We start from the raw sequence: 27,116 nt of genomic DNA on the forward strand, positions 1-27,116 counted from the left end.
ACCTGTGACAACAGGCACCACTGGTCTCTGTGATTTTGTGGCTGAGGTGCTAGTACGGGACCTATGAGTTGGACGGGGGGCTGGTGGGAAATAGGTTAAGGGTGGACAGGAACAGTTGTTTGGAGACACTGGGATGGGTAGCTGGAGGGGGTTTGGGAGTGGAGGAAGAGGAGGTGGTTGTAGGAGGTGTAACTTTTGTGGCTTTGGGTGCAGGTGCATGCGCTGGAGGCTGTCGTGAGGTGGGTGTATGTTGGGTGTGTGTGTGCCTGCGTTTGTGTATCTTGGGGGGGCGTCACAGACACACTGGGAGAGGACACAGGGGACGTGTGTATGGTAGTGGGGGTGGTGACTGCACGTGAGCGGGGTGTGCTGCTGGGTGTGCTGGTGCGGGACGTAGTGGCTGTAGATGTAGTGCATGCAGGTGTGAGTGTAGACGAGACTGGGAGGGAGGAGGGAGACAAGGAGGAGGGGGACACAGTGGAGGCAGTGGATGTTGGTGTGTCTGTATGTGTGTGATGCGTGAGTGCCTGTGGGATGTGTGGTGCTTATGTTTGCCTGAGCTTCCCTTGTGTGTTGAGGTGTGTGCAGGCTGGTCTGATGGTGTTCTTGGGATAGGCAGAGGTACAGGGGATTGGGTCTGGGTGGAGGAAGTTGGAGGGGGGAGGCTAGACACAGGGACAATGGCTGCCATCAGTGCTGAGGCCAGAGTCTGAACGGTTCGATGAAGGGCAGCCTGACCAGAATGAATGCCCTCCAGGAATGCATTTGTGTGTTGCAACTCCCTTTCTACACCCTGGATGGCATTCAAAATGGTAGACTGCCCAACAGTGAGGGACCTGAGGAGGTCAATGGCCTCCTCACTGAGGGCAGCAGAGGTGACAGGGGCAGGGGCTGAGGTGCCTGGGGCGAAGGTGATGCCCACCCTCCTGGGTGAGCGGGCACAGGGCGAAGGCTGAGGGGCTCCTGGGAGGGCGGTGCTGGTAGGGGGGGTGGCGGCTGTACCTGTTGAAGTGGGGGGCACAGATGTTGCCGCCACCACAAGGGAGCTCCCATCGGAGGACGAGTCTGTGTCGCTGGTTGCAGATCCTGTGACCGCCGTGGTGCTCCCCTCACCCTCCGTCCCACTGGTGTATTCAGAGTCTGTAGTGTGGGCCTCCATGCCCATGTGGGATGCAGCTCCCTCGTGCTCCGGTGCCACTGCACCTCCACCTGATGATGCTAATGCACACAAGAACAGGGAGACCGCAAAAAAAGGGGGGGAAACAGAAGAAAGACATGTTGAGTGCTTGCATTACCACTACCGTTGGCGGACAAGACAGACACAGCAGCCCCCTGCACTACGTCGCGCTGTTGGGCTCTACAGTGCAATTCCTGGGAAATGGCCTACAAGGCTATGGACGACATCTGCACACATAGATGACACAGGGGCATGAATACCTGTACTTGGCACTCTACAGAGGTGGGGTGGGGGCCACAGGGCCATGCCTTATGAAGGGGCCTAGCCTACGGAACTCGCCCTGGCCTAGGGAAACCCACAGCCCTCCTCCCCCACCCAGACACCTCCACTGCGCGCAAAGTCAGCAGAATGAGAGTGTACTCACCCCCTTGTGTCTGCTGTGATGCCCTCAAGCGCCCATCCAACTCAGGGTAGGCCACCGCCAGGATCCAGAACATCAGGGGGGTCATGGTTCGATGGGCACCCCTCCCACGTTGGGAGGCCATCCCCTTCTGAGCCTCCGCCGTCTTCTTGCTCCAGCGGCGAATGTCCCGCCATGTCTTCCGGCAGTGGGTGCTCCGTCTGTGGTGGACCCCCAGGGTCTGGACGTCCTTTGCGATGGCACGCCAAATATCCTTCTTCTGGTGGGCGCTGACCTACATGAAATGTACAGGGGAAGAAGAGAAGTCATTACCAACTGCACCGTCAAAGTGAGTGACCCCCATCCCTACCCTTGCCATGTGTCATATGCACCCACCGTCTTTCATGCACGCAGAACTCTGCCCCCTTCCTTCTTACAACCAGCCCTCTCCACACAGGCATAACCCATACAGCATGCTCCCTGTGTACTTACCTGTTGGTCTGGAGGACCGTAGAGTAGCGTGTACTGGGGGAGGACCCCGTCGACGAGCTTCTCCAACTCCTCTGCAGTGAAGGCAGGGGCCTTTCCCCAGACGCACAAGCCATTGTCTCTTCCAGACCGAGGTCACAGCAGCACTTGCAGTGTAGGTCCTCTCCTGTCGAAGATCAGGTATCGAGTGATTCAACAGCTAGAAAATGGGGGTCACGTCCGCGGCGGTCACATCTGCGGCGGTGCATACCATCACCGCCGGCGTACATCGTCATTGGCTCCTGGGACCCATAGGGTCCAATGTTAACCAATGCAGCATTGCGCCGCGGTCTTCGACCGCCTACCGCGACGGTGTACAACGCCAGCGCTGTTACCTCACATCCCAGTGTCCCGCTTTAGAGGTCAGGCAGCCGCCATTTCAGGGGCCCACATGGCCTAATTACCAACTGTGTCACACATACCTAGGCCTACTCTCAACACACATACAGGCCAGATTTTGTGTATGAATCGTGTTCTGTCTAGACTGTGGGTACATACCTCTGAGTTGTTTGACTCTGTGATCGCTGTTGTCCTTCATAGGCACCGTCCGCTGGGACATGTGAGGAGATGGCGGAATCCTCCGGTGTACCGACCGCTGGTGGACCTGTCGACAATGGAGGAAGGAAATGTGATCATCACCTACAGGTTTGACCGTGCCACAATCCAGGAACTGTGTACCCAGTTGGAGCCAGACCTGATGTCAGCAATCCGCCATCCCACAGGAATCCCCCCTCAAGTGCAGGTGCTATCAGTGCTCCATTTCCTTGCAAGTGGTTCTCTTCAAACAACTGTGGCCATGGCATCAGGGATGTCCCAGCCTATGTTTTCCAACGTGTTGTCCAGAGTGTTGTCTGCCCTGCTGAACACATGCGGAGCTACATCGTTTTCCTCAGGTGGAGGACTTGCCTACAGTGAAAGGTGACTTCTATGCCCTTGGACATATCCCCAACATCATAGGTGCCATTGATGGGACCCATGTGGCTTTGGTCCCCCCCCCCACAGGAGTGAACAGGTGTACAGGAACCGGAAGAGTTATCATTCCATGAATGTACAGATGGTGTGTTTGGCAGACCAGTACATCTCACATGTGAATGCCATGTTCCCTGGCTCAGTGCATGACGCCTACATCATGCGGAATAGCAGCACCCCTTATGTGATGGGTCAACTACAGAGGCACCGTGTGTGGCTATTAGGTGACTCTGGTTACCCCAACCTGTCATGGCTACTGACCCCAGTGAGGAATCCCAGGACCAGGGCAGAGGAACGCTACAATGAGGCCCATGGGCGGACTAGGAGGGTGATCGAATGCACCTTCGGCCTCCTGAAGGCCAGGTTTAGGTGCCTCCATATGACAGGTGGATCCCTATTCTACTCACCAAAGAAGGTGTGCCAGATCATCGTGGCCTGCTGTATGCTTCATAACTTTGCTTTGCGACGACAGGTGCCTTTTCTGCAGGAGGATGGTCCAGATGGCTGTGTTGTGGCAGCTGTGGAGCCTGTGGACAGTGATGAGGAGGAAGCAGAGTAAGAAGACATTGACAACAGGGACTCAGTCATCCAGCAATATTTCCAGTGAGACAAAGGTGAGAATACATTCCTGCCTACTACAAGTGCTTTTACACTTCTACCTCTCTCCTGTCTGTCGATTTCACCCAGTGTATGGTCACTGAGTTGTCACTTTCCCTTACGGTTTCACAGGTGTGGGTCCCAACGTGTGTCATCTGCTTAGATTCCTCATGGACTAGAGCTGTGTGACAACGGTATGTTGACATTACTATTTCCTGGAAATTTTGTCACTGTAATTGCAAATACACTATTTCGAAATCACAGACAGACTCCAGATCTTTTGGTGTTTTAGGTGTGTTTATTTACATAAATAATATTGGAGGGGGAAGTTAAATGGTGAGGGGTGAGGGGTGAGGGGTGATGGCGGAGGAGTGTCCATGGCAGAGTCCAGTTTATGTGTCTCATAGGTGCATTTCCCATATGGGCATAGGAAGTGGAGCTGGGGCAGTTCCAATAAAGACTGGGTGACAAAGTGGGACAGTGGGTTGACAATCAGGGTGGTCTCATTTCTTGGCAAGGGGTCTTGGCATTGTGCTCTGTCTTGTTCCTGGATATCAGGGACCGCTTGCGGGGTGGTTCTCCATCTGCAGGGGGTGGGGTGCTGGTCTCCTGAAACTTGGCCAGGACCGTTGCCATCGTCTCCTGGGAGTGGTGGTATGCTCCCATGATGGAGGAGAGGGCCTTGTGGAGAGTGGGTTCCCTGGGCCTGTCCGCCCCCTGTCGCACAGCAGCCCTCCCAGTTCCCCTGTGTTCCTGGGCCCCCGTCCCCTGGACCGTGTGCCCACTACCACTGCCCCCAGGTCCCTGCTGTTGTTGGGGTGGTGGGTTATCCAGGGTTCCCTGTAGTGGTGGACACACAGCTGATTGACATGTCCTGGGGACAGAGGTATGGGCCCGCTGGGTGGGTGCTGTGCTGGTGTTACCAGAGGGTGGAAGGTCTGTGGTGGCCTCTGCCTGTGTGAGGGGAACCGACTGTCCCGAGGCCCACGATGGTCCGGGCTGGTCATCTACATCCAGGTGGACAGAGCTGCTGTCATCACTGTGGGCCTCTTCTGTGGGTGGGGTGGAGATGTCTGGACCCTCCTGTCTGGTGACGTTGGGTAGTGGTCCTGCAGGGGTGGAAAAGCATGATTATTGCATCTGTGTGTGTCATGGTGTGCAATGGGTGGGTGACCGTGTACCTCAGTGCTGGCATTCCTGTGTGGGGGCTTGTGTGATGATGGTTTAGGGGGGTGTATGGGTATGTGCAGTGGTCATGCTTTAGTGATGGGTGTCCATGCTTTGGTGTTGCGTGCAGGGCTTGGTGTTGGGATGGGTGGTTTGTGATATTGGTACATTTGTGAGGATTTGGAGTGCTGGGGTTGAGGGTGGGGGTATGTGCTGGCATGCAGGTAGGGTGGGGGATGTAATAGTTAAGATTTGTCTTACCAGAGTCCATTCCTCCACCGACTCCTGCGAGGCCCTCAGGATGCAGAATCTCCAAGACCTGCTCCTCCCATGTTGTTAGTTGTGGGAGAGGAGGTGGGGGTCCGCCGCCAGTCCGCTGAACCGCCTGGTGGTGTCTTGAGACCACGGAATGCACCTTCCCCGTAGGTCGTTCCACCTCTTCCTGGTGTCATCCCGATTTCTTGGGTGTTGTCCCACTGCGTTCACCCTGTCAACTATTCTTCGCCATAGCTCCATCTTCCTTGCAATTGAGGTGTGCTGCACCTGTGCTCCAAATAGCTGTGGCTCTACCCGGACGATTTCCTCCACCATGACCCTGAGCTCCTCCTCCAAGAACCTGGGGTGTCTTTCCCATGCCATGGGGTTGTGTAGGTGATGTGTGGGGTGGAGTGTGTGGTGATAAGTGTGGTGATATGTAGTGGTGTGTGGTGTTTTGTGCGTTGAAGTTGTGTGGGTGATGGTGTTGAGTGCCTGTGGATGGTGGTGTCTCTCTCTGTGCTTCTTTCTCAATTGTGGTCGTAGGGGTTTGTGGGTGATGTGGGTGTGTGTTTTATATTGTATTGGGTGTGTGGGAGTGGTGTGTGTATGTGTATCAGGTGTGTGTATTTCGAATTGTCCAATGTGGCGGTGTTTTGTAGAAGTGTGTGTATTTTGAGCGCGGCGGTGTCTACCGCCAATGGAATACCGCAGTTGAATTCGTGGATTTGTGGGTCTTGATAGTGTGGGCGTATTTCTGTTGGCGTGACGGTGTCGGTTTTGTTTTCGCCAGTTTATCACTGACCTTTGGTGTGGCAGAGTTGTGTGGGTGTCTGAATTTTGTCGGATTTCGAGATGTGGGTCATAATAGCTGTGGCGGAATGCCGTGGCGGTGTGTTGGCGGTCTCCTTCACGGCGGTAAGCGGCTTTTACCGCCAATGTTGTAATGACCCCCTATATATTGTACTAAGATTGCAATTGTTTGTTGTAAGGGGTAAGGTGTGGTAAAATGATGTGTAGAATGTTATAATGTATAAGGCAATAGGAACGTGGCCGGTGTGTCAGTTGCTGGTGGGAGGTTAGGAGACGAGGGCGCAAGTAGCTGTGCAATGTAGCGGCATTCTACCTCACAATAAACTTCAATTTCCCTGCAACCCATTTGGAACGGTATTACTTACTTCACTTACCCACCCCAGCCTTGCTGACCAAGATTTGCCCCTGAGCTTGAAAGTCTAAAAAAGTTGTCCGTTTTTGGCGTTTTGGATGGTAAAGATAGTAAACGTATATTTTGTGTAAATGTATAAAGGTTGAATACCAAAATATAATGACTGTAACTAACACATCCTGTGCTGAATCAGATTGTCTTGCCCTCTGCTGTGTCACCGCAGTCAGCTCAGCAGGCTTCCAGGCACAATGACATTTCCAAATTAGAGAATGTGGAGAAGTGCAAATTCTACTCTGAATTGTGTGATTTCGTGGCCACTGCATTTTCAATGTAGATATAGATTTCCTTCACATGCTATATATTTTACCAGCTGCTGCTTGATTTTCAGTTTATAACAACAAATGAGTTTTTCTAGCTTAAATGGCCACATAAAGCTGCAGGCGCGGTGCAGTGCCATGCCGGAATCTTAGCAAAGCTAATTTGTCCTCTTACAAGCTATTAACTGCTGAATTAAGGCATGACAAGCAAATAGTTTTGCAAAAGTGGAGGCTAAAAACTACATTTGGGAAGACTTTATTTTCTAAGGAAGCATACAAAACGTTACATCCTTAAATGTGCATCAAACGGTGAGAAGATTGGTTACTCCTTTACCTTGACAATGTTTCTTTTCGCTCTTCGTGCAATTTCATATTTACATTGCAAACTGTGTACTCAGTGTTTATGGTGGCACTGAGAGGCTAGACGAACCCCAAGCATAATGCATCTCTTTTTATGGCCTGATGTCTTGTATCCTAAAGTGCCTCCTAGTGAGACGAGGATATGATAAATATGAATTGTTGTACAGAACCGTCTGCTACTGGAAAGAGTAGCTCTGATGCCCCTCCAGTATGAATGAACACAATGCAATACAAAAGCGAAGACAACTTTAAAACATACCTCTGATGCACAGAATAAAACAAACATGTCTTTTATTGTAAAAACTGTCGTGCTCACAGTATTTTACTCTGCAAGTAGGAATGTCAGCATAGTTAACATGATGGTCCTCTGCTTCCTTGCAAAACAAATCATTACATGTGAGTAAATATAATTTTGAACAGTATCTGCTGACTTTGTTTATTTTTTCCAGAAAAAACCTTTGTATTTGTAGTAGTATTGCTTTCCATTTTTTACCAAGGTTTTTTACCAAGTCACAATAGCAGGTGACTGTGCCAATGAACTTGTGACAAAATGAGAGTTTATTAGTACAGTGTTCTGCGTAATTTCCGTATGTTGCTGTATATCGTGCCTTTAATTTGCAGCACATTTTAGTCAAGCCTGCCATAGTATGTGTGGGCCACTGTTTCATCACTCCAGACAACAAGCACACAAATGTCTAAGTAGTTCCTAAGCCAACTAAAACACCTTAGCCACAGCACTCCCTAGCTTCTCCAAGCCTCCTTTGTGGTGAAACTAGTTTGGTGTCCTCACTAAATGCAGTTTCTTTAGATTGTGATTTAGATTGATTTAGCTCATTGCTGCTGCATCAATATTAGGCAGATTGGAGATGAACCCTGCACTAAAAAACAACTCAGAGAATGTTCTGGGCCATCAAATATAATCAAACCTCTAGGTCCAATTTGGGCTGGTGGTTGCATGTTGCGGCAACCAGCACGCATATTTGTGGATCAGGACTTACTTTTTATCATCAAACTTTCAACCAGAGCAATAGAGGGCAAGGCTTAAGGAGGAAGAGAAGGATAGGAAAACGGCAACAAAAGGAGAAAACTGATGGAAAAAGAATCTGCAAGACTGAGTTAAATGGGAATTTTAGGGTGGTAGAAGAAAGAGGCCAGATGTGTTATGTTATATTGATTTGTGTAGCACACTAAGCACTCAATAGGTTATCCAGACGTTTGCCCAACTTGACATGGACACCTGATCAACACAACTGAGTGCAGCCCAGAACCCGAGCTCAAGAAATCCACCAGCTTCAGCCTCCTAAGTAGCTACGACAACAGGCACAAGCCACCATGCCCGTGACAAAAGCAGTATCCCACGGACCTATGCACATAATATACTATTCTATTATCTGCATAGTACACATTCTTTGCAGCAGGCATATTAACCCTCTGCGATACCGAGTCAAAACTGCCACTAGACAAAACTCACATCTCTCTCCAGCAGCTACATTAATCATCAGAGTTATCTTGAAACATGTATTATTGCCTGACAACAGTTGGATATACAAGGAACTCTGCAGTGTTTTTAAAACTGCTGCACTGCTACAAAACAGACCCCCCGGAAACAAAAGTGGCCCTCATCCTTCCAGCCTTCCGGTGAAATGCCTGATGCCTGGTTTGGCCAGTCCAGCCTTGCTAGCAGGAATGAAGTGATGTGACTGGTATGTCACTTGGTTGGCCGAATTTAGGGCAAGAGATACATAGCCCGTTTTTGGTCCCAATCCATGTGACTCTCAGAATTATAGGGTTTAGGACTCCAAACGGGCTTTTCCTAATGTACAAAAGCCCTTTTATGGGCTGGAAAATCATTTTTGACTCACAAAAGAGCGTTTGCAATCCTTTCTGAATTGCAAATAAGAGGTGGCATGAAAGAGGCGTACTCCTATTTACTATTTGTAAAGGATATATGAATGTTTTTTTACTGCAGTTGCGGTTGCAAACAGTGGATGAGTCACTGATCCCAATGGTGGGTGGAAAATAAATCACAAAGGAGAAGATGTGGTACACCGTCACCTTTTGCAATTCACATCATTGAGAAGAGCAGGCAGTGGGGCACAGGACCACTACCTGCTCTCCCACCCTAGAATGTTTTCCCAAATAAGAGGCTTTTTAAAAAAAAAGCTGCATCTGTAGCCTTAATGGACATGGGCTGCTTTAAAAATAAAAATGTACTCTGTTGGGAAAGCACTGCAGGGACACAGGTCCCCTATCCCTTGCAGGCCTTCATCCCTGCATTGACCCCAGTTCACAAGGAGTCACAACTTACGGCCGCCTGCCTACTCAATATTAATTAGGCAGGTTGTTTTGCAAATATTTTTCAAGACAACTTGTGATGAAACCTATTAGTACGTAGACCACATAGAAACTGTATTTTCATATGGAAATCCATTGGTGTGCAAACTGCACATCCCTGGACTGCGAATAGGAATAGTACATTGGTCCCATAGAGCACAGTGTCCAGCAGCGAGGATCACAGGCTTCTGTTACTCGTAGAGGTAATCATGAGCAGTTTACCACATGCTGTAGAACAAGGCCTTTAGTATGGGCACTGAGAGGTGGACATTAGGGCTTGGAGTATTTGGACCTTGGAAGTACTCGATGAGAGGTGTCTTCCGTTCCAGTAACAAAAACTAAATAAAGTCCTGGGGATTGAAGTAAAAGGCAACATCGGGGGTAAAGGAGAATGTTTGGAGTGTGACACCCCCCTAAATAAATGCTATCTTGGCGTGGTAATTGAGTCTGGTCTTCTATGTCTGTGTTGATTTTTTCTCGTTATGCTGATTTCACTAAGAGGTTTTAACTTGTTCATGTTTTTGGATCAGGAAACTTAAATATACATAGTGACTGGTTTGTCAAAACGTAACAAATCTGCAAATCATTGAGTCGATGCTAATTTAGTACTTTTTGGAATTTACAAACAGTGGCAGTATTAGGCTTGGAAGGCTGTACCAGTCTCAGATTTCCAGGCATACTACTGGTAATCAAACACCCAAATGGTGATTGTCTAACCACAGGCAATCACTCAGGGTGACATTGCAAACCATCGTTTTTCAACCACTGTGACTCTCTAGATAGAGGGCCGGATTCAAGAATTTGGCAGATTGAGTAAAGGCAGACAGGATAGAGGATTACTTTACGTCTGCCACCTAGCCCGGCAAATTTCGCGATCATCAGCCCTGCAAATATCTCTATACACTGGCAGGTTCCTATCAGTGTAGGAGACGTGTGATGAATGGCTCCATCAAAGATGACTTTCAAACTTTTCTAAACTTTTTAATTTTAAAAAAAAGAACTCCCAAATCGGGAGTTTGGTTGTGAAAAGTAAAATAAACTAATGACACCTATAACATGGGAGTTTTCCCCCATCGTGTGGGGTCATTTTTCTTTTTCTACTGTTCCCTAACCACCAGGATATACCTGGTGGTGAGGAGTAGCAATAAAAAAAAAAATCCATCTGACTGGTCACTCTAAAAAGGACAGGCGATCGGAAGGTTTATCTCTTATGGTCCCTATTCTGTAGATGTGTCAGGGTAAATTTCACTTCAACAGCATAGAACTTGTGAGTTTGACTCAAAATTGGCTTTGGCAGTCAGGCTCTTTGTCGCTGTTGCAATGGAGTTCACTCTCTGTGTTGCTTCTTCATTCTCTACCCCTCCCTCCCGTTTTCCGTACTGCGTCTTCACTCCTACCCTCCTCTGGGCTGTGTTTCTTCTTTCTTTCCACCGTCTTTGTTGCCCCATCCACCTGCATAAGAAACAAAAAGTGCTAAAACACGACCAGTGCTGGACGAGTGATTGCGCTTTCTTAACTGTCCCTTTGGCTACCACCATCAGTCCAGTTATCTATTCTCTGTCAACTTTTACCTGTGATGCCCACCACCAACTGCCATAAAAAACATATATGACACGGCCAGCCCTGGTCATGTCGAGCAATTTTCTTGTCTAACTTTTAGCCATGCTGCACAGCAGCCACGCTGCTCAACAACATGGCTAAAAGACATTGGCAAAGTCAATAGCTTTCACGTAAGCGAGACTTATTTGCTTTACCAATGCTTGTTCGTATAGTACCTATTCCATTTTTTGCTGCGGGTAAACAGTATCCTTGGCATTGTGGTTGCCTTACCCTACTCCTCAACCAGCTGGGAGACGAGGCATGCGGTCAGCTGCTTAGTGTGTGTTCTGCGTGCTTGGCACTGCTGCCGGAGGAGTAGAGTGGCATCGCATAGATGCAAGAGCCGTATCATTGGCACAGGGATTATCTGGGTAAAGAAAGGCACAGGCAGTGTGGCAGAGCGCCAGAGGCCTGCAGTCCCGAGCTGTAAATCCAGACCAACTGGTCTGCGAGAGGAAGCGTGCCAGGCAAGGCCAGTGGGTACAGGTTACTGCTTCTATGTATGCCCAGGCCTGTAGGATGGAAGGAGTAAACAGGGCGGCTGTACTGCTGCTGGACCTGCAGTCCTTGTTCTGGCTATGTGTATAGCTTACACAGCTGCTGTCTGTGCTTTACCTGTTCTTTGTGTGAGGGGAGCTTGCCAGGCAGTGCCAGAGCTGTATCTGCCCACTGCAACAGGGACACTTTAACTGCTGCCACCCACCCTCTACCTGTCTGTGGGTGAAGGAATCGCTCAATGCATCTGCCTGTCCTGCACATGTTCTGTGTGTGAGGGGAGGCGCTGCTGCTGCCTGTAGTGCTGTATGTCTCCGCTGTATGAGAGGAATCTGGCTTCTGCTGCATGCCTGTTGTGTGGGTCAGGGAGCATTACTCGTGTGCCTGATGTACCTGACTGCGGAGGGAATCGTTGCAGGGCTTCTGAGCGTCCTGTAGCTTGTGCCTGGGATATTTGTGCTTCGGGTTCCTGTGTGCTGCGCCGGTTTCTTTAGTGACAAAGTGTGTGCTACTTGTGCTGCATTTGTTCTATTTGTGCACTAACCCTGCCTTGCTGGGGACCCTGCTGTACTCCCTCAGAGAGGCTTGCTTGACACCAGCCATCCCCCTTTGACCTTCTGCACGAGCCTTCCTCATCTTGCCTCGAATGAGCCCACCACTTAGGAACCAGTCATCCTTCCTGGTTCTACTTTTACTGGCTTGCCTGGTATTTTGCATTTTAGTGATACTGGCGCTGCAGATGCCAAGGACCCATAGTGCGAGACACAGACTTTGCCTCCTGAGGCTAACGACCTGGTGAGTTCGTCCTACTACCTGTCAAGTGGGTGACAAGGTTAAGTAGGGAGGACTGGTGACGTTTGCATCACCTTGGAGGAATGGCGAATGTGGAAACAGGTCGCTCCACAGTGCGTGGCCGGGTTGGTTTGTATAGACAGCAAAGTTGAGCTTGCAAAAAGAGAAAGATTCTGCTGTCCTTGTGAGCCCTGGAGAAGCCACGAATCTGAACCACAGAACAGCCTATCCGCAAGCACCTTCAGCAGTGTCTAGCGCATGATGTATGCCTGCAGCCAGGGTTCTGTCTAGGGCCCGTGGAATGCTAGTAGTAGACCCCTTTGTTCCCAACTCAGCCTGTGTCAGAGAACAAATGCCCTCTGGCTTTCTGAACTTCCCTCTGCCAGTGGACATTGTACACCCATTCAAAACTCCCTTCTCCACCCACTTGCATGAACTCACATCTCCTGCACCCACCTCGGCCTTCACCCTCATTAGCAATCACATCTAACTCCACCACAAGCATACTGAGCCAGTGCACGGAAAGGTTTTCATTCAGACAACACAAGTGTAAACTGACTAATCAAAACCCACTAAATTAACCACTAATTCTGGGTTCTGAAGTAGGGTGCTACTCGTCATAAAATAAACGGAGTTAGACGATCATAGCACCAGTCCTTACATCATTGAGTCTTTGGTGTACTCTATAGAAAGTTCAATATAATGTATGCTTATTGTATGTAACACTTCAAAGCTACAAGCTCATTGGTGCATGTTGGATTAATATCATTTTATGGAATGCACACAGCCAGTAACACCTGGCCTAGACAGCCTCTAATTGCTGCGGAAAGAATGTGGACCATCCTAAGAGAAGTGACCATAAATGTCCTGCAGCAGTCCTGTGGGACATCAAAAACGAAACACCCACATCGCATCGAATAAAGCCAGTGCCACTGAAGCAGAGTAACCAAAGCTCCATACCCAGACCAGGCCAGGCCCTGGGATTTTTGTTTTGGCAGGCCGTAAAGAAGCATGGGTGGGCCATGAATATGAATGGGTAATGGCCCAAAAAATGTATTTAATGATCTGATATTTTAGGTATTGGCATCTGTCCGCTTTTGACATTTTTAACACAATAATCAGCACCCAAGGAGTTACATTTCTCATTTTCTCTGCTGTGCTTTGAAGAAGGGGAAGGGAGTGGCTTGTCAGATCTTCAAGATGCAGAACTTTGCAGCATGCTTCTCCCGGTCATGTGCAGCAGCAGAACTGTTTCTGCTTCCATAAAGGGCCACTTTACAGCTTTTCATATTTTTAAAAAACGTTGCCAGCTTTTTACTTTGCAATCATTGAAGTTTAAAAATAGATGCAATAAACCCAGATCCGTGCTGGTGATTTGTGCTTCATAGCAGCTACTATGCTGACATCACACGTCTCCCAAGGCCTGAAAATGTCAAGTGTCAATGGTGTTAATAATTAAAATAAACGACAAGGGAGAGCCCATGGGGATGCACGTCCATTTGAAACAATAAGGTGAAAAGCTTTTGTTTTTTAGTTCTAAATGGCCATAGGTGGTCCACCCTGGCCCACCGCTAGAACCGGGCCTGACCCAGAACATATCACTGGATAATTCGGACACTGGTCTATGTTTGACTCTCCTTAACCAAGTACTGTGACAACCCTAGACAGCTGATAGCCCTAAGAGGTCATACTAAGGGCAGCTTGTGGGCTATACAAATTGCAACAATATAAATCTTTAGAGATGTATTCCCTGAAGAATAAAGTACATGCGCTCATGCCATGTGGGCAAACATGCAAGTTTGCCAATCATCCATGTCAGCAGTCCCAAATATTTGGCAACTCCTGGGAGGAAGGCTAGCTTACCAGGAACTTAAAAGTTTTCCCATCTCACTATGTGGCATCCTTACACGTGAAAGCTCTCAACCTCCCCTCCTCCTCCCCCCCGCCCCACCCCACCCTCTCCTCCCCCCTCACTGCCCTTGGCGTGACAAACCTCTACAAGGGTAATAGGCCAGTACTCCTGTACGTGTCCAACCCGGATACTGACCTCTCCGGATCCGTGTGTACCTTGGAGGGGTGCGCAGGTCTGTGCGCACATGCTCAGGGGCCTTGTTGAAATGTCCACCCGAGAGGATGGATGACAAAGTGTGAATAAGAGCAGCTTTACGTAGAGGCGGAACTGCGGCGCCTTCTGAGGACAAGTGGAAGAATAAATAGCCTTTTTTGAGGACGGGCCTCGGCTGAACAAATGCTAAACCGCCTGAAGAGGAGGCAGCTCGCAGGGAAGCAGGCACAGAGCAGGAAAGGCGCTCAGCGAGGGGGCTGTCAGCGGGCGTAAGGAGGTAGTGGCCTGGGGGCTCTGTAGTGTCTCAGTACTAGGGCAGCGGGGAGTACTGCACGTTAGGCTTGCTGGGCATTAGCAGGGCTGAGTGGGTCCCAGAACTGGAAAAGCAGGGTCTGAAGGTTAGGATAGCGAGGCACAGGCCTGGCTATGTCTTACTGCTGAAATAAAATGATTTGCTGGAGAAGGAGGCGAATACGCTAACCTTGATTTGACATATGTAAACCGTGTACCACGTTCCTGGACTTAGCTGCAGGGGGCTGTTTTAGAACTGGAGAGATCAGGCAGAGGTCCTGGCCCCAGCTCCGAGTTTCTCAGTACTAGAATAGTAGTGACTGCTGGAGGAAAGAGGTACATCTCAAAGCTGCGTATGGGTGCCAATACTGCGAGGGTGAGAGGGTGATGGCAGACCTGTGTGTGTATTTATGTTCCGGAGCAGCAGAGGCCTGCTGAGCTGTGTGTAGGCCTCCCTGCGAGCATTATCCGCCCTCGACCACTACCATGGAGGGTTGCCCCTAAAAAGAACGAGTTCCTTCACAAACCCTGCGCCCCCTTCCCTCACACATCCTCCCTCCACTCCCCTCAGCTGCCTCGAACGCAGGGATTCAGAGGAAAGGAAGTGACTGCCTTCCGCCCCCGACTCTGCACCCTCCTGCCCACAGCACTGGTACGCGGCGGCACAGCGCGTTCAATCGTCACGGCAAATGGCGCCCGAGGGCCTCACTTGGAGGTAAGTCATAGGCCTTCTTCCACAGGGGCGAGTGAGGGGCAACAGAGTCCTGGAGCCCCCAAACACCTGCCGCTCTGCCCTACCGACCATCGGTCCCACCTCATTTCCAACATTCCAGTGGCCACAGGCTGACGTCAACATCCCATCCAACTCCAGATAAACTGCGCGCACCACCGTTCACTACACGTCACCGTCAGATAATAAACGTCCACTGAGTTGCTTTAGGCTGCTACCATTCACCGCTGGTCACCAGTTACCACCGACCACCGCTAGGCATCACTGTCTATCAATACCACCTGTTACCATAGGTCTCACCAACGCAGTGATGCTCGCACACTTTACAGTGCTGACATAGCCACGTCACTGTAGTTGCAGGGATTGTGAAAACACTGGGAAGGGTGTGATGTATAGACGGTGGTGCATTTTTGGGCGCTAGCGCGGAAGCGCAGTGTCATTCATAGACAGCACATGTTCCTTTGAAATGGCCAGTACACTTAAACAGACTTGCAGTTTTACTGATAAAACGATGTAGTGCATAACCCACTTAATGTGTGGAATTCGGGTTTCAGCTAATATTTGCCATTTGTGCATCACCAAGAAAAATCTTTGATTTTTTTCGATCCTATTAAAATCTGTATTTCCATCACACAGAGTGTGTTTCATATTTGTTCTCCTAATTGCTGACATACTTTTGGAATATGGGTATAGTTCATTTACAGGTATTTAAATTGAAAAGAAATTGACATCCTACAGCATTTCCTTAAAAAGATCCCTGTACCCCAGCAAGATTGTCACTTATGTCACTTTTCCCAAACCCTCTCAGTTTGCAGCCAGAGAAAGAAAAGTAAACCCCCATTTCATTGTTAAAAGAATGAGCAGCAATTTGTCAGAGGATATACCCTGACGTTGGAGTTTTTCTTTGAACTCTCAGCAAATGCGAGCACATAATTTAAAGGCATTATTATTTCTCATTTACTCTCTGAACAACAGCGTGGTTATTTTGGGGAGTACTGCAGCACCCCCTACACCTGTACTTGTGGTGCCTATCCACCAACCATCCCCAAACGTTACAGCAATCACCAAAACATGCCACCATATACCACTACTCATCATCAACCATGAGTTGCCATCAGTCAACGTGCTTCAACACGTAAAATTGCCAGCGTCTGTCCTTCACTATTACTCAACACCAGTCACCACCAGAAATCACTACCAGTAATCATCAGCCTACCCTAGTCAACACAACACCACATGTCTAATCTCTTCAGTGGTGTCACCAGTGAACACCAGACATTGCAAGTTAACACTAGTACTTGTCACTCTGCTCTATTCCCCAGCACTCCACTCACTACCACTAAATACCAATCAGCACCCGTCGGTTCCAGATGCTAACAGTCCTAGATTTCCCCAGAGAAATGATATACTAACCTCCACTTATTGAAATGTACTTTATCCAATTTTTATCAACAAATCAGCCAGAGTGACAACAGTGCGCTCTGTATGGAGACACATTGCTCATTTGCAGGTAGTGCCGTCGTTATGAGTAGTATCCATTATAGGGTTTGCCTCCATCAATAATGACTTAGTCTATACATTGGACTATTTGTAGTCCAATATTTGATTTGTCTTTTAATTCGGGTCTTCACAGTTGGATTTATATTATTATCTGTAGATTAGCAATGATCGACATCTTGTTCCCCAGGGGATCTGCACACTTGTCTATTAGTGTTCCGCTAATCTTAGCTCCTGTAGGCATACCCCGTGTCACCCATCCTCTCATGGGAATTGACTTCAATGACAGACAAAGCCGAGGTACGGCCTTTGCTACATGTACAAGATATGCATTCACATCTAACTCGCGCATTCAGTGGCACTGGGGCTAGGGCTGCGGGAGGCGCAGCAGCAGCCACATAACACGTACAAGTTTAGATGCAGAATAAACTATGAAGGGACCCACCAACTGTGTTTCTTCTGGCAGCATTTGTTGTGTTTTCGAAGACTTCCACATACTCCCCATTCATTTGGTGAGGTGCCACTGTGGCCAGCACCCGCACTCTAAAAATGGTTCCCGCACCACTGCACACATTCATGTTTGTCTTCTCGTGTGTGAATGAAACGGGTCGATGCATATACCTACACCCAAAGAATACTGCATGCATTCATAAACATTTAACGATTTGCATCGTGTGAAACAGTAGCAGACGAGCGTACCGTCATGCAATTAAACAATTGAGAAATGGCGAATTCCTGAAAGCTCTCCACTCTCCGTATTTACAAGTTGCCATGATGCAATGAGGTCTTCCATATGAAGTCATGTAAAATTATTTGTGATCCATTAAAACAAATCGCGATCATTACATGGTTATTAGAGCTTCAAAGTGGTCCCCTAGTTCCATGAGTGTGAATCAAATAAACAAAATAAAATAAATCTAATCATGCATAGAAATGTGAACGAACATTTTAGATTCTAATTGCACTTCCTATAAATTGGGCGTATGTTTTCCAAAATAGTACTTGTCTTTGGAAACGACTGAAATTGCATTTGACAAACGTTGCACTTGTTATTTTTTTTGCATTTAAAAATAGATGTTTACACAGATTAAATAAAATAAACTGGGTTTATGGTCTGATATTGGTGCGTTTGTCGAAGCATGAAATGGGGTCACCTCACGAACTGGAGTCTTTCTTCTCTTGATAATACAGAATACGATGACGCCAGGGTAAACGATGGGCGTGTTGTGGGTAGAACCTCGGAGATCTCTTGGTCATTTTCTGAAATGGAACGGATCTCACCCGGGGAGTTCAGATGACCCCCTGCAAGTAAGTGTATGTACCAATAAGCGGTGACTGCACATGTGAACATCCTTCTTGGTGGTGCACCAAGGGACCCTACAGTTTGTTCCACAATAAGGACGGCATTATCGTCCTCCCTCTCAACCACTGGCAAAAGCAATTGCATCCTTTCTGAATCTAGTGGAGGGACATCATCCTTTAACATCTACCCTCCTTAACGTCTCCCCTCAACTTCTGCCCTAATTGTCTAGTACCATAACATAACGCTGCTCTAGTACATAGACACAATTTTAGCTTTACCCTTGTATGGTAATCCAGAGAGCAGAATGTACTACCTCCCCCGTCAGCAGTAATCTGACTGACATCACAGGTTATCTCTCCTACATTGTAGAAACCACGACTACACTAGGACTGACTGACACAGGCATGTCACTGCAACCTCACACTCACAAAAGAATTCTATATTTGTACTGTTTGTGGCCCGAGGAGGAAAAGATGCGTCATTACCTGCCCAAACCTGATTCACTAGTTGAGTATGGCGATCGAGATAATGTAGCTCTGTCAGTATTTAATGACCAAGACAAGCCATAACTGTCACTGCATGTCTGAGAAACAAACCAGTTTTCAGTTACTTTGCTGAGTTGATGGTTGTGACGATGAAGAATTCACTGATTTTATGATCAGAGATCAGGTCATGATGTGAACTAACAACACAAAGTGTAACATTGCTGGTTTAGTGCTAGCCTGTTGACATAGAGCCAGCAATATCAATTCCCTAGAGAGAGGAGGAAAGCGTGAAAGTCAACTAGTAAGACCATTGAAGTACAGACAGAAAAAGGATTGCAAAGGAGAATATGGGTAACAGGACAACAGCTACAGGAAATACCATACATCACATGAAGGCATACAATTCTTGTCAACATAGGTTGCCTGTCATTGTGAATTGTGATTGTCCATATAGGAATTTTCATGTTTCTAGACAAAAATGCATTTTTATTTTAGCAACAAAAAGAGTCAACAAAATGTTGCCATACGTTAGCTGTCAAAACTACACAGGTCATTTATAGGTTTTGCCTTCAAAACGCTTGCGAAATCTCTTGTGAGCAAACGAAAATCTTAAAATGGGCTTAGAGCCCACCCATTACTTACCATTACTTACCATTGGTTGGCTTCCATGTCGCTCTTGTTTTCTTGCTTCTTATTGGTCAGTCCCTGCTTCTTCTTGGGGCTTAGTATGTGTACCTGCAACCTTTCAAGGGGCCCCTCATGTAAGCTTTTGAGACCGTCCCAGAGTTAGTAGAGTTTTAAAATGAAGTTTTTGCATACATTGTTTTTTTTAAGACAGTATAGGCTGTCCAGCCAGCTTACCCCTGACAAATAGACAGGAGTTAAAGTAAAATACATGTTTGATCTGGCTAGATTCAGCAAGTGCTCTAACCTTTTTATGTGCAGAGATCCAGCCTAACTGCACAGGCTGTTAGCTTTATTCAGCATTTGCTACTTATGTTCAGTAAAGCTAGGCATTGTGCGCTCCCTCTGACTGCATTGTTGTTGTAGAACTGCTGTTAGCAGTTACAATCAAACCCTGTTGCCTTCTGAGTCTGAATACCTGACACGCCCAGCACAGCCTGCTCAGTAAACAAAAGCACCCATCAGCACTGTGTGCCCAAATGGCGACGACAGACTTGCTATAACACATGTGGATAGAAGGCTTGGTTGGATGATACGTTTTACTGCATGTGCAATGTGCAGTGCAGAGAGACATTATTTGCTCCGTCCCTGACTGCACTGTCCATGTGAATCAGCTACTGGGCAAGTGTGATCGGAGCCTAGTGCCACCTGACTCAGAGTCGTTGTTCCTCACAGTTTTTGGATTAAGGTGCAGTAAACAAGAAAATCACCCTTCATATGCAAAGGTTTGAAACACTAGTCCAGTGAAACATTCACCACATGCAGCTGGCTTGTTCAGGCCACTAGTCATTCTGTTTCTTTTATCCTGAGAGACATTGTTTGCTCCAAGGTTGGGACCAGTTCAAGGGTGGCCAATCCAGAGGGTTGTCAATGATCTGCCCATAATTGTTGAGGGTGTGAATGAGCCTATAAGGCATAGTAAATTCAGAATTGTTCTGATAGGTGGCCCCAAATTATGTTTGGTCCAGGGCCCCCAAAATTCTTAAGATTTCCCTGTCCCACATGGTAATTTATGGTAATTTCACCATTGTCTGCGGAGTAGTTGACATTCTATACAGAATGGACCTAGACCCTTACTTCCCTAAAATGTGGGTATCATCCTTCCAAAGTCTGTCTTCTCCTTCCTAAATGCTTCCCTATACTGCTTAATATGTCAGCTGGTACTGCCTGAATATTCTTCTGCTGGTAGGTGGCAAAAGGACCTATTTCTGCCATCTTTAAACAAATCTCCCAAAGATCTACAGTCCACGAAATTCTACAGTCCTGCTGTAATCTAAAGGTGTTCTTGTTGCTTCCAATTATAAAGTATTTGTTGAAATAGAGGTGTGAGTAAAGAGGGAAAACATGACATGCTACAGAGCCAAAGGCGTTCAGAAGAGGGCTTTTGATCTGGCTGAAGAATAATCTTCGTAGTCAACTGGGTTTGGCTAACCAGCTCGCATCTCAGAGTCTGGCCTGCTACTGCTTAATCTATATGTGCTCAAAGCTTGCTTGACTGTCTTTGCAACCTTTCCTCAACTATTCTAAGCTATAGAAAGTTATAATGATTCCAAATGCCAGGGAATCTTAGCCCTTCGCGTCTTGTGAGTGCTTTAAATGTCCTAGTAGTTCTTACCATCATCCCGTCCTCCTCCTTCTGTCTGTTCCTTGTTCCTCACCCTCCTCCCTCATGTTGCTCACGCCACAGCCCCCCACACTGTTTTATACATACCTCACTCCATCTTCCAGGGCATCTCCTAAATAATCCTAATGAGTTCCTTTCTATCTCCATCTTCCAGGGCATCTGTGGCTGTTTCATGAAGGCGAGGCAGTAGATTTATGTGGCAGAGAATTCAGGGAAGCAACCAAAGTACTGCATTCTTCCACGTTGTAGCCTGGAGCAGCAGGCTTTGTGACTGTTGTCAGATATTTGATTTTTTATAGTTTTGAAAGACTACGAGTCATGCCTTTCCTGGAACACTTGCTAATTCGAGGCAATGTATGTGTTGATTTTAGAAGGTGAAGCATATGCGCATGTTTATTTTTCCATCAAGTAATTAGCTAATGTGTACATCACTGCGTGAGAGAGCAGAGAGACAGTGAAAAAACAAATAACCCTGCAACGCTCTCCCCAGGATAGAAAGGCAACATTCCCCCATCCAAACAAAGAGTTACAATAAAAAGCTCATGTGCAATTCACACGGTTCCCATGTGTTGGGTAGTGGGCACCGTTAGAGGCAAGTCCCGGGTCCTGCTACGTACCATCCGGTACAGACTCCACTAGTAGGCAACAGGGGTTTGTCCTCCTCTTTCTCCTGTTGAAGGCGCATACTCCAGTCCCCATCTGCATCCCGGGTCCCATACCCCTTAACATTTCCAAACTTACCAATAGGTTTCAGACAAGTTTGTTAGCTGATCATTGTTTGTCTCTTTGGGATTTGTTCTTAGTGGCAAAAATCCCTTTAGTAGGTGTGTTTTTGAGCCTGGCTAGCAAGGTGTTCGGTTCCGCCAATGGCTATTTGGTGACCCTCCGCCCTGTTGTTATGTATCACTCCATTCCGACACTTTCTTCAGATTGGTGAAAAATTTAGCATCAGTGTTGGTGACAACTCTGGGCTTAGCAAGAAGAGCATTGCATATTTGACTTCCATTTATCAAAGGTGCTTTTTAACTTCCAAGAAGGAGGCCCTTTGTTTTTGAACTGCCCTAGTAAAGTCAAGGAACACAAGTACAGTTTGATTTTCAAGAAGGAGATCTCCTTTCTCACATGCTTTATGCAGCATAAGGTCTCTGTCTTGGTATTGCAACAATTTACTCACCACAGGGTGAGGTGGTGGCCCCCCGGGCAGTTAGTCTGACTGGTATCATCTGAGGCTGTCTTTGCCTTCTTTGAAACCTGGATCAGTCATGTGTACCTTTAGTGCGTTCAAGCAAGCCAATGAGACAGTTGTTATTTCTGCATGCTCAACGTTCAATCAATCAATCAATCAATCATAGTATTTATAAAGCGCGCTATGTACCCGTCAGGGTTTCGAGGCGCTGAGGGGGGGGGGGGGAGCGCTGCTGGTTTAGCGGTCGAAGAGCCAGGTCTTGAGGAGCCTTCTGAATGCGAGGAGGTCCTGTGTCTGGCGAAGGGATGTGGGGAGAGAGTTCCAGGTCTTGGCGGCGAGGAAGGAGAAGGATCTGCCGCCGGATGTCTTGCGCTGGATTCGGTGTACGATGGCGAGGGCGAGGTTGGCGGATCGGAGTTGACGTGTTGGGGTGTAGAAGTGGAGTCTGGTGTTGAGGTAGGAGGGTCCGGTGTTGTGAAGTGCCTTGTGAGCGTGGGTCAGGAGTTTGAAGGTGATCCTCTTGTCTACCGGGAGCCAGTGGAGTTCCTTTAGGTGAGGGGAGATGTGACTTCGGCGGGGTATGTTGAGGATCAGTCGGGCGGAGGCATTTTGGATACGTTGGAGGCGTTTGATGTCTTTGGTTGGGATGCCAGTGTAGAGTCCGTTGCCGTAGTCAAGTCTGCTGCTGACGAGGGCCTGGGTCACCGTCTTTCTGGTTTCTGTTGGAATCCACTTGAAGATTCTGCGGAGCATTCGGAGGGTGTTGAAACAGGAGGAGGAGACGGCGCTGACCTGTTTGGACATGGTGAGGACGTTATGCGTCTTCAGCTCTATGTTCCAATGTCCAGACCCTCTCCTTAGTCATTGATATCTGTCCTTTCAGGCCCAGTTTGGCTGGTGTCATTTCAGCTAAGATCCGCTCATTGTTTTCAAATTGGTCTGCTATTTTGCACTGGTTGTCACGTAAAATACCAAGGTCAGCAGTCACTCTGTCCATTTTGCTCTCTGGTGTCTTTAATCCTATCAGAAAGGAGTCTAATGTTGCCACCAGTGTGCTGTTGGTGATTTGAGAGGAGCAAGTTGCTCTCTCCTCCATATCAGCGTGTGTGGCGGGGCATTAAAAAAAAACACCTTCGAGATGAGACGCATTCGTCTCCCCTCTTTCCTCTTCCTGGCTGCACAGGCTCCCAGCCAATCACAATGCTGCTGACAGCAGCGTCATGATTGGTCTGAGCTGCCTTTTTCACCGCTCAGACTGGGAATGGGATCCTGGGCATGTTCTCTACCCAGCTGTCCTACACAGCCGGGTAGAGAACATGGAAAGGGAGCATGTCATTTTGGCCGGCACAACACAAATGGCCTAACAGACATTCACATTTTGTGTGCACATAGCCCTCCTCCGCCCCCCCCCCCCTTCCTCCAGCCCAGCCCCATAAAATGATAATAATGTAGTGTACGATATTATCATTTTATTTTTCCTTTTTGGGAAATCCATCAGGCGACGCTCCTCTGCCTTAGCGGAGGAGCTGTTCCTGGGTTCACGTTTTCCAAGAGGGACTTGTCAATCCTCAAATAACACAATTTGGCCTTTCAACAGGGGCCCGCATCTCGTTTTTTCTCATCATTGTCAGTATTAATCATCCTTAAGTCCACTAATATTCACTCTCAGGCAGGTGTGGGTGGGTCACACATGTCCTCTGAAGCTCGGAGTTAAAGGGGGCAGGATGGGCATCAGGAAGTAGCCGGATGTCAGCACTTGCCCGGGAACTCGGCGAATCGACTTTCACTCTATCGACGTCGAGCCACACCCGACTGAGCAGGAAACCATGTGAAGTTCTTAATGAAAGACATTGTGTAAGGAGAGGATGAGACCGTGAGGTGTGATGTGTTTTCTCAGTATGTGTGTATGATACAGTGCTTGAGATGGGGGTTAAGCATGGTTTTGGTATTTCCCCATTTCTCCATTTTAGGCGAAATGTATTTGTATTTGTCTGGGATTTTGGAACACATATGCATTAATATGGATGGAAAGTTTTTCAGTTGGCTTGTGCCTATTTATGTTTTGAATGATGCCCATGTTGGATATTCAACTACCTCGTTGTTTCTGAGTTGAGTCGCTGTTTTCTTTTATACTTCTTATGATTTGCCTTGTCGTGTGTTTTCGGTTACCAGTGGAGGTCCTGTGTGCTCCATGTGTTTTCTCTTTCACCTCTGTAGGAGATTCTTGATGTTCTGTCTGTTTGGCTTACCTGTTCGCACATGCGGAAGATGTGCTGTATTAGTATTAATACGTGTTTCCCTGCCTGGGGTGGTTTCTATTGCCTCCTGCATTAAAAAAAAAATTCAACTTTGGAAAAAGATGGCTTAAATGTCCCACCGCGTTTCATAGTGTCTACTCTGCGCAGCGCAATTGGTGCAATTTATGGAAGAGTGTTGTGACTGTGACTGTAAGAGACGAGTAGCCGTTGAGCCAAAAAAGAGGGTCCGAACAGGGAAGTTGTCCTGGTCCGGAAGGGACATTCCGTGTGCCTGTTGTTATCTGTAACAAAGAGTAAAGATACTACTTTACAGGGCTCGAGTCCAGCTTCCTTTATATACAGAAGGGTTTATTCTGACCACGACAGTAAGGGCCTTATTTCAAGGACAAGGCAAGGGGAGCAAATTAATGTGAGTTCTTTAGGACAGCCACTCAAAGAGCGACTGGAGGACATCTTTCATCACCTCCGTGGCACTGTAACATTATAAGTTAATGTAACCTCTCTTTGATACAATTGGCTGCATGGCCTTTGCAGCCGCATAGGCATCTGCCACTCGGCCTGTCTGATTTTAGATTAAATAATATTTTCTCTCTTAATCATTGTTATGTTATGTTAGAGATACTTAAAAGCCCAGAGGACTCACTCCAAAAGGAGTATCTCGGCGCTCCGCAGAACAAAGATAAGGCAACAAATCGAAAGAGCCAGGTTTTCAGAAGTTTTTTAAACCAACTAAAGTCAGCACAAGAACGCACGTTGTGAGGAAGACTGATCTAAATTTTGGGGCCAGGTAAGAAAATAACTGACAACCAAACCTAGCACTGTGGATACGGTAGGGACTTAGCAAGGCGTTATCCTTAGATTTTAGATTCCTACTAGGACAGTACTGGGTAAGCCTCGCTCAAAGGTAAAGATTTGTGCGTGAGACATAGACACTTAGACTGCGTTTCTGAGCAGTAGCCAATGTAGTGCTCTTGGGATGGGAGCAGAACTATTGGGTTCTCCTTCATTGATGCTTTATGGAAAGGCATTACGTTTTTAAATTGCATCACTTGTTCCTAACTTTTAGCTTAGCCAAAGAACCTCTAAAATGAGGACATTGAGCCTTATCAAAAGGGAGAGCTGTGCCCTAGAGAACAGTTGCCTCTTAGCAAGTTTGCCTAAAATAATTGATTCCTTATTTCATATCTTATAGTTGTTTCACTTTCCCCAAGCTTTGTACATTTTAACATTAGATCCTGTATTTAAATTGTTTTTTCGGAAAGTTGGAAAAAGATGGCTTAGAACATGGTCACATGCGGCCAATAGAAGGTGAGATTATTTGGTGACATGAAGAGAATAGGGTCAGATGTATCATTTTATCCAATAGTGATTACCTAATTGCGATTTTTTGTGAATCGCAATTAAGTAATCGCTATTGGAATGTTTGAAACTCCAGGAGTTTCATACTGCGATTCGCAAGGGCTCGCAAATTGACCTACCTCATTAATATTCATGGGGTAGGTCGCAATTTGCGAGCCATTGCGAATGGCTACAATCACAGGGATGGTGGCCTGCTGGGCTCAGCAGACCACCATGTCTGTGATTGCTTTTCAATAAAGCAATCTTTTTTTATTTTTTAAATGCAGCCCGTTTTCCTCAAAGGAAAACGGGATGTGTTTAAAAATGAACAATGAAAAGATTTCTTTTCATTTTTTAAGAGCAGGCAGTGGTCCGTGGCACCACTGCCTGCTCTTAAAAAATGTTTTTGCATGCCCTTTCCCTTTGCGCATGGGTTACCACCAATTTGAAATTGGTGGTAACTGCGATTGTTTTGCGACCGCATTCATGGTCACAAAACAATCATACATACCTCTGAGATTTGGTATTAGGAAGGGATGCCCTTGACACGCCCCTTCCTAATACTGAATCGGTATGTAGTCGCAAATCCAATTTGTGATTCGGTAACAAGTAACTGAATCGCAAATTGGATTTGTTACATACCAAAATACAGTTTTTGCGATGCCGTTTGCGATCGCAAAACACTTTAATACGTCTGACCCATAGTGCGTTTCCTCCAGCATAGGAGGAAACCGCAGATAATACACTGGATAATTCCAGTGTGTGAGGAAGGGCAGTAATTTTTTTTTGAAGCACGTTTCCATGCAGATGCCAGAAACAGAATATGTGTCATGGCAGGGGGATTCTCCATTGAGCTGGATCCATCAAAAGGCCTTGAAAATGAGGTCAAGCCAAATTGTATGTTGTAAGCTCTACACATGAGACCGAGTATTGACGGTTGAGACGCTGTTGTAAAATATTCAGAGATTTCTTGAAAAAACTCAAAGAGTTACAGGGGATTATGAGGAGATAAAGACAAAAAAACACCTTTCAAGTAATTTGTAAGGAAAAAAAAGTAAAATTGCATTAACATTTAACAACTAGTTGAAGAAAGAGTTAACTGAATATGCTAAGAACTATAAATTGAGACACCTGAAACTTTTTAATACCAAGCAGCTATAGGTCAGGCATAGAGCTGAGGCAGCTATAACAATTGTAAGTCCACTTGAGAGATGCGATCAGCAGTATTTAACTTGGTTGGTGGCCTCTCAGAAACATCAGTGATATGTTGATCTCATTTAGCCAAGAGCAATAAGCACTACTTTAGAAACCTCTATTTGCATATTGTTGATAAATATTACATCATAAGTTTTATGCATCCTCAATAAATCCTCTTGTGGAGTCTGTGGCTGGACGTCTGCCTTAGCTGAGAGTTTAATCCTGTTAGCGAATATCACTGAGGTCATAGGCAAACACAGTATTATTTATATTTATTATTGAATTTGAAACACGTGTGGCTGC

General features: G+C 47.0%; 1 protein-coding gene across 3 annotated transcripts in view; it reads left to right on the plus strand.

Annotated features, from left to right (window-relative positions):
- SYT8 (synaptotagmin 8) overlaps positions 1-27,116 on the plus strand; it is a 226,787-nt gene that overhangs the window by 44,952 nt on the left and 154,719 nt on the right. Inside the window, exon 2 of one of the 3 annotated variants that reach the window (XM_069223164.1) lies at positions 17,930-18,052. The exons of 1 other annotated variant lie outside the window; for it this stretch is intronic. The gene's annotated coding sequence lies outside the window, so the exon portion shown is untranslated. The remainder of the gene's footprint in view (positions 1-17,929; positions 18,053-27,116) is intronic. One more of the 3 variants, XM_069223163.1, reaches the window with a different exon arrangement.

This window comes from Pleurodeles waltl, chromosome 3_1 (assembly GCF_031143425.1).
Source record: "Pleurodeles waltl isolate 20211129_DDA chromosome 3_1, aPleWal1.hap1.20221129, whole genome shotgun sequence".
NCBI classification, from domain to species: Eukaryota; Metazoa; Chordata; class Amphibia; order Caudata; family Salamandridae; genus Pleurodeles; species Pleurodeles waltl.